Here is an 8,925-nt window from a genome sequence, read left to right as displayed (position 1 = left end):
AAAAAAAAAAAGAAAAGAAAAAGAAGAAAAACCAAACCAAACTATAAATACATCATGTCTGGACAAATTTTACGACCCGCCAACCATGGTTGGACCGACCACAATTTTCACAATCATCACCACCAACAAGATCAAAACCGACTCGACTTATTGCGCTACATATATACGCGCAAACTTGGAGAACGAAATGAATCAGCTCGATAAAAAAGAGAAACGTAATTACCAAGCCAAGTTCGCATCATCACGTGCACCCGCGAACCATCGTATCATCGTTTGATGCGTGTAAAGCGGTTCAGAAATATTCGCGGAAGCTACTTCAATCATTATCAGCGATCATCATCATTATTATTATTATTGTTATTATTATTATTATTATTATTATTATCATCATCATCATCATCATCATCATCATCCCGCTTTAACGAATCGCGATAATCGCGATAAGTCCCCCGCATCGATTAAGATACGAGGGGAGGGAGAGGAGGGGAGGATAGGTGAATAGATCCAAACGATAACTCGTTAAATTTCGTCTCGAAACGGCCGATAAAAGGAGAACGAGATGGCGAGACGATGAATCGTCAGGATCCGTCAGGATCCATCGATATTTAGCCTGTTAAAGGGGCTATTATTTAAAAATAGAAGACGCGATCGTCCTTGTTCCACGGGATGAGAGCACCCATAGCCGAATGGGAACGTAGGTTGGTTAGTTGGTTGGTTGGTTGGTTGGTTGGTTGTGCTCTGTGTGGCGGTGCAAAAATAAGCGGAATTTATTTCCGTTGTTCGAGAGACAACCGGGGCGTGAAACCAGGGGGGAGGAGAGAGGGGAGGGGGAGATGGATAATCGAAAATACATCGGGCTACAAAAATACACCGGGAGAAAACACTTAGGAATTTATTGCGAAACGTGTCGCTTCTGTCGTTCTTCCTTTTTTTTTTTTTTTTTTTTTTTCTCTTTACATGTACACGTGTTTTTCTAGTTTACGTGATACGATATTGGTAACCTTGCTTGACAGAGTGTACGTGGAAGACACATCTTTCACTAGCGTCATAGAAATATTTTATTCGCCTCGTCCGAAGATCTTGTTTCTCGAGACTTTTGTAATTTTGACGGATGTAAGAAAAGAAGAAGAAGAAAGAAATATTCGATTCGAACTTGTGTTTTTTTTTTTTTTTTTCATTGCGAAAGAAATTAAATATAATTGGATAACTGGAAGGATGAAATATACTCTCGACGAGGTCCCATTTCGGAAAAATTCTTGGTCCAGTTTTGGAAAAGTTTTTCTTTAATCCTCGTTAAAACGAGGCGATTAACGTTTTATGCTTTCGAACGAGATTTTTGCACGGTGATTGGAATCGATTTTTATCGACCAATAGGAGGACGATAAAAGTAGAAAGCGAAAGCAATTCTGGCTCGTGGATGCAAGTGGAACGGCTGTTAGCGAACCTTTGGACGACGCGCTTGAAATATGAATTTCGTAAGCGTGCGTGGAATGTCGCGTGCGGAATCGTTGAAATCTATTCGAGCAGAAGAAACTCATCCGGAAGATCGTTCTTTGGAATCGCGTTTCACCAGGAATTCGAGGCGAGAGATTGAGACACGGTGAATGGAGATGTTAGCATGAATTGAAGATTCGAAGTAAAATAAATTGAATCGAAGATCCGAGTGCCCGATTAAATAATGCAACTTGCACGTCTCAATTACGGGAAAATCGGTATGCAATTCTATAATTGATAATCCCTGATCAACGATAAATAATAATTTGGGAAACTCCATTCATCTTCGTATGTATTCTTAACTTACTTTTTTCCAATATTAACGATCACATCGTAAATTTATATTTGTTTCAAACTTTCCCGCTAATTATTTATTGATTCCAAGATGCCAAGTATGGAACACTCGTTGCATCGTTGATATCGTTGATCAAATGTATATAAGATTCATCTTTTTTAAGTCGAAAAAAATTCTTGTCAAAAATCCGTTTACGAAAAGTAGCGATCAAACGCGAAATAGACGAGTCACGTGGAACAGCAAATTCTCTTGCACGCCACAACAATTATTAGAAAATGATTTTGTTTTTTTTTTTTTTTTAATATCTTATTATCGAGAGAACGAAAACCAAAAAACGGTTATTATTGTTAATTACTGTGACGTCGATCGTCGAGTCCGAACGTTGGTAATTTTAAGAAAAAAAAAAAAAAANGACAAAGGAAAGAGAGAACGCGAAGGAAAGAACAAAAGAGGAGGAAAAATCGAAGTAGCGATTCGCCTATTAACGAGTCGATTGTGGAACGAACGGAAACACGGGTAATCGAGAATCTTTAATTGCAACCGTTAGAGAAGGTGACATTGTGGAAATGGCGGAGATCGTTCTGTGCACTTTGACTTTCCATCCAATTTGACTCGTGCCATTGGACGCGCGCGCGGTAAAAGAGCACGAAATATTTCGAGAAACGATTTCGGAACTGGTTTCGCCGCATTATCGTAAAAAACGATGCCGGTCGTCCGGTTTTGCAAACGAATCGAGAAAAAGGGGGTCCTCCTCCTTTGATCGCTCGAATATCCGGGGTAAATCGAGCAAATTTTAAACGATGGGTATTTCTACTATTTCTCGATCGTCCATGATTTCTTGCCTTCTTTTCTTTTTTCTTTTTTTTTTTTTTTTTCTTTTTTTTCCTTTGATAGAACCTCAGAGATAACTCGAACGGTTTTTCCTTGAAAAAAAAGGAAAAAACCCCTCGTTCCTAAATGATTCTCGTCATGCAAGAATTACCGATCTTATCGTTAAAAATTGAACGAGCGAAAGAAGTATGTTTTTCTTTTTTTTAAAATCGTAAATAGCAGTTTGTCATTTTTAATTTAAACAATTTAAATTGGTAATCTTTGGTAATTCGTAGAACGCGTATCAATCGCGTGTCCAGGAGACCCTTCGTTTCGAAATTGAAGAGAGACGCTTAATCATATCGCCGCCTTTCCAAACCTTTCGAAACCGAAGTTCACAAAAAAAAAAATGTTGAAAAACAAGGGAAAAACGAGTCTGAGCCAATCTACTTTTCCATCGTTGACCGAAATTCGTGGAAAACGTGTGTGGGGAGCGTGTGAAACGACACGTTTCAGCAGGAAAATGGATTCCATCGCTGAGAAAGGATAGAGAGGGGGAAGGGGAAGGGGGAAAAAAAGGAGCCGGCGTCTAATAATTCACCACGAAGTCAAGCTATGAAGATATCACTGGTCGATCGAGCGGAATAACTTACAGTTGAGAGAGTAAGTATGTAAGTACATACGAAGGACTCGTTGAGTTTAAAGTTGTTATCGACGATATTCGAATAATCTCAACTGAATTATCTACGCATTCCAACGTAATCAATCCTATTCAATTTATTTTTTTCCTTTTTTCATAATAATTATTTCTATCTAATAGAGGAAAACTCTTTGGAAAAATGAGAATCCATAAGAAGAGAGAAATGAATATTGAAAAAAAATTTGCGTGAAAGTTTTAATTCCATCATTATATTACGTCTATCATTATATTTTTATATATTACAATCAAATTTAATAAAATAAACGTGGAATGACAATGATCGTTTTTCAATTGCAATCTCTTAAATATATTTTTTAAAAAAAATTAATAATAACAAGAAAAAAAATAGTATTTAGATATCAAGAATTCAGATACGAAGAAATAATCTCAGACTTATTATTATTTTTCTTTTTCGTGTTTTATAGAAGAAAATTTTTCAACGATTACGTTACGATCGCAAACAAAACGAGACCGCGAGGTATTTATGCATTCGCGCGGAATTAATTCAGATTTAAATGTGCAAAAAAAAAAAAAAAAAGTATTTTATATACATATATGAAAAGAAAGAAAAAAAAAGAATTATTATTCCACGATTGTTAGGACGAAAAAGGAATCGTTAATCGAGTCGACTCGGGATGAAAAAGTCTATCCTAAAGCTATGGCGCTAAACGTAGAAATGTTTTCACGCGTGGTAATTCCGCGATGTAAACGACTCTGAAATGCCTGGAGGCGAATTATTTGGCATGAATTTCCACGGGCTGCGCAGCTGCGGCCACGATGAAATATTCATAACGCGATTGAAGAGCTTACTACTTTTCGCTCGATTCGACAAATGCGCGCGTAACCGGAAATTTTTTAACGATATACAACTCGATAAGAGAAGGGAAAAAGTAAGACGAGTTGTATCGCGAATACGTAAACGCTAAGGCAAGCGCGATGCTCGTTAAACCGCATCCACGGTTAAAGCGTTGCGACACCGTTGATTGAGAACGACGCCATTTGCATATTTCTTTGTTTCTCCGATCAAACGTCTTTCGTGGAGTGACGTAAAAAGAATATTTCCATATTTAGTTGTTTACATAAACACACATTCTATCGCGAGCGTTTATTACACGTGTAAATAAAAATATCGCGGAATATCGAAAATTGGACGATCAACATTTTAAGGATTATTTTTTTCTTCTTCTTCTTCTTCTTTTTCTTATTGGATGTAATACGTAATACTATTTTGTTATCTTAAGTTTCGATCGATACTTCGATAAAAAAAAAAAATGAATATCGTTATACTATTGCTGGATTACGGAATATTTAGACGAGATAAATAATTTTCATGAATGCGAAATATAAAAAAAAAAAAAAAAAAAAAAACGAGATGTTCTTCAAACATCATAGATTTTTATACATTTAAATTTCGCGTAAATAACTCGCGAAGACAATATATAAACAATATATAAACAATATGTAATTATTTTATAGATGGAAAAACGGATGTCTCGTATATTCTCGGCTATATTAAAAAATTCAAAATTAAAATATTCTCTTTAATAAGAATTTCAATAACAATAATTAGAATCTATTTACCATTGTATCCAAGTATTCGATCGCCCTATCTTTATCGCGAAACGTCATCGAAAATTTATAAACACACCGTATTTATAAACACACAACGGAGGGGAATAGCGGAACAATCGACAGAGGACGAAAACACGCGCTCGACTCGATACAGAAATTCGCATTATAGGAACGGATTCCGTGAGAGGAGGACGGATCGATCTGATCGAGGATTCACCGTGGTCAAACGCGGCTCATTTGCAAGCGGATAGGTCAAGGCGAGTGTGCTTAAACGTCAAGGTATAAATCACCGTGGGCGAAGACAAGGGAGCGAGAGCACAAGGGGGGAGGAGAGGGGGGGAGGGGGGACACACGAAGCGGAAGACGCGTGCACCCTCTCTTTCGCGATCAATACGTCGAGTGCGCGCGCGCGTCTGATCGCGATTACGTCCTTGAACCGGAAATATAAATCGGGATCAATACATAGAGCGAGAAACGAGAAAATTAGCCGTTGATTCTGCCGCCCCACGATTTTTCGATACCTATTTCGCGGCCTACCAATAATCCATTCATTCCACGTATAAAAATAGTACAATACCGCGTGTCGTTTATACCCCCGATGAAATCAATTTCGAAATGGTATAAATGCACGGGGAAGAAATATCGAAGTCGTTCCACTTGCCTATTAATCTCGAGCGACCGTGAAAAAAAAAAAAAAATTTGATTTGATAAAATGGAGGGGGGAGAGATTGGAAGGGTAGAGAGATGCACGCCTATCGTTCATCGGTGGTCGGGTTAATGTGTTTAGGAGCAAGCAAGATGTTGTAATTAGAAAATACGGTTGACAGTTATTGAAAAAGTGAATTATACCGTGATTTAGAAATATTATTGTTAGATCGTGGATTTATATTTAAATGTATAAAAGTGTGTATTAAATTGATTTTAATTCTTAGCCAGATCGGAGAAATCTCTATTAATAAAAAGATAAATATTTATAAGTAACAGTTTAATTGGATATTACGTAACCGAACAATGAAAAAATATTTTTCCATTATATAATAATCTGATTGATAGAAATATATATTTTCTTCTCTAAAAAAATTTGTTTGTGAAACAATGGACAATAGATAAAAATTTATATTTAAAATTAATACCTTGTCTATTAAAAAAAAAAAAAAAAAAAAAAAAGAAGAAGAAAAAGAAGAAAAGAAAAGTGTAACGTAAAATTTCTCGTTTTGAGAATTTTAATGAAATTTTAATCGATATTTAACACAAGCGTATAATTTGTAAAAGATGGATCAATGTATCGGAGAATACAGAGAGAAAGTTTGATTGACGCAAGATTTTTGCGTGTCACTGTAGTTCGGTTAGAACTTAAAAGGAATGAAAATGGGTTCCATTGAACGGTCTTTTGAAAGGCGATCGTGTATGGTGTGCTGGTGTCCTATATTAACGTCACCGGCTACCCTGCGGGTCGTCGACACGACTGAGCTTACAGGCTTAGTTGCAATGTTTGTATAAACTTCTGGTCGATGTTAATACGATGAAGCGTAATGTAAAATAGATATTTGAACGCCTCTGAGAAGTGGCTGCGGTCCGCGATGATGGCGCTGCGGATTAATCGTATCATGGCCGATGAGTGACGCTTAGCAGCATATTTTATATCAACGAGTTATTCGAAATTAATTCGTTTTTCTAATTTGAAAATTTAAAAAGAAAGAAAAAAAAAAAGCTTCAATAATTACGCTTCAATTTTTCTCTTCTGCAATTTAAATAAAATTTTTTTAATACGAATTTTTCCTTCGACTTAATCTCATTTTAACGAAACGGAAAAAGGAAAACTAGTTTCTAGAACCGAATAATTATATTCGGAATATGAAGATAATTATTTTCAAATTTTCCACGGAAAGTAGAATTTTTTTTTTTTATCGAAAATAGAATTTTTTAATACGAATATTTAAACTTAATTCCGTTCTAATGGAAAGGAAAAAATATTTTTTAAAACCCAATAATTGCGAAAATAATTATATTCAAATTTTCATGGAAAATAAAATTTTATTGATTTACGAGTATTTCAACTTAACACTATCTTCGCGTGACGATAGATTTTAAAACATGGTAATTGCGACGATAAGTAAACTTAAATTTTTGCAAAAAATAAAGTTTTTTTTTTCTTTCCTTGTGTAAACTTTAATCGTTAAATAATTATTAAAAATTCACAAGTTTCAAATTTCAATATTTCAACATAATTTATCACGTTAACGAATAAATTCTGAATTCAATTATAAAAATGATTAAAATTCTAAAATTCCATTCCTAAACCTTCGTATATATTCTCAAATTCGATTCTTTTTTTTCTTCTTTCTTTTTCATTTATAATAACATTCCCCGGCTCATTAAGAATACGATAAAAAATTAAATCCAAATATCTATTATATACAAATCGTTACAAAATTTTTTTCAGAAGATCCTTCAATTCAATAAGTAATTTGCAAGTATTATCATATACATCATTTCGAGTGAACTTCTCTTCTTACTCTTAACCTAATTTTCTGACGTACATAACAACAAATTTTGGAACCCGATCCTCGGTGCAATTTGTTCGAATCGATACCAAGTTTCACTTGGTAAATCGATTATTAATTGCGCCACGATTTAAATTTATATCGGCAGAAACCAGTTGTGAATGGAGCCTAAAGGACACGGCCCTCGAGCGTGTATACGGCTTGGCTCGCAGAAACATGGCTGAGATTCCAGAATGGAGAAAGAAGGTAGAGAGGAGAGGAGGAGAGACGAAGAGAGAGAGAGAGAGAGAGAGAGAGAGAGAGAAAAGGCGGAAGAGAGAGGAGAAGAGAGAAAGGACCCGGCGACTGTTCGTTACTTTCTGATTGATGTCGACATTTGGAAAACATTGCGACGTACAAGCGTGCATCGGGACAACGCCATGTGCCTCGCCTATCTCGAGGGCGCATCGTGCATCGCCCGTTTTATCGCCCGCTCTTTTTCGACCAGCTCGTCGATTTTAACCCTCGAATCGGCTCGAGATCCGACGATACCGTGTATACGACCTCGGTGGACCAACATTTCGATTAAAACGTCTTGCTATTCGAAATCAACTTGAGATAAATCAAGGAAGCGCGAATCGCTCGAACATCGATATTAGAAAATGGCGATCTTTTTCTTTCTTTTGTCGAGCAACGAATTGATTGTAAAGTGAATCCTCTCTCTCTTTGCGACATGGAATGATTGAAAATGCATCGAGAACGAATTTGTCCTAATCGAAAAAAGAAATTGATTCCAGTAATCGAAATAAAATTTTCTTGATTTTTAATCTCGATAGATGTACAATTACTCGCGAAAAAGTATACGACCGGTCGAAAAGTTTTCAAGGATCCGAAGTTTTCAATAAATCCGAAACGAAGCTCCATTAAACTGGATAAGGAATAATATTAGGATGGAAAACGAAAGTGAACCGTCTCGCTTCAAGATGGCGAGATGAAACTTGCGTGCAACGAGACGTTACGATTCTTTCACTCCGGTGAATATATCTCCATAAATAATCACCGTCTATAATTCAAACGTTCGGACGATACGTCAAACAGGACAGGAATTGAAAATAATACAAGGACTTGGGGGCGAGTGGCGAGTTCTAAAATTAAAACGAGGATGCTTCAACGAGGTTGACATTCGACGGATCGGTTTAAAGTCGATCGTTCCCTACCCAAACGCAACATCCTTAATCCTCCCTTCCCCCTTCCCCTCCCCGACCTAAATTCTTTCTCGCCCGTGAAATAAATACGGGATACGACATCGCGTATATTAAGCCCGGTCCATAATATTTCTTCGCGTCCAGGGCAGGCGGGATATTTTAGAGATTCCCCGTTAAATTTCACTGCGAAACAACCAGTTAGCCGGTCGACAGATATCCCTCGATAACTTTCTTTTTCAACAGCCGCGAAGGAAAACGCGTATGTATACCCGTTGCCCCGAAAAAAATCTACAGAAACCTGTCGAAAAAAAAAAAAAAGAAAAAGAAAGAAAGGAAAGAAAGGAGGACGAGAAAGAAGAAGAAGAA

At 36.5% G+C, this 8,925-nt stretch overlaps 1 protein-coding gene across 5 annotated transcripts in view; it reads right to left on the bottom strand.

The window, feature by feature from the left end:
- The window catches only part of LOC122715137 (homeobox protein homothorax), a 495,480-nt gene that overhangs the window by 428,865 nt on the left and 57,690 nt on the right, over window positions 1-8,925 (bottom strand). The window lies entirely within an intron of this gene.

The sequence above is a fragment of the Apis laboriosa genome, unplaced genomic scaffold (assembly GCF_014066325.1).
Source record: "Apis laboriosa isolate Shangri-la unplaced genomic scaffold, ASM1406632v1 scaffold34_cov151, whole genome shotgun sequence".
NCBI lineage: Eukaryota > Metazoa > Arthropoda > Insecta > Hymenoptera > Apidae > Apis > Apis laboriosa.
The sequence above is the reverse complement of the archived record's forward strand: the minus strand, read 5'-3'. Positions and strand labels throughout refer to the sequence as shown.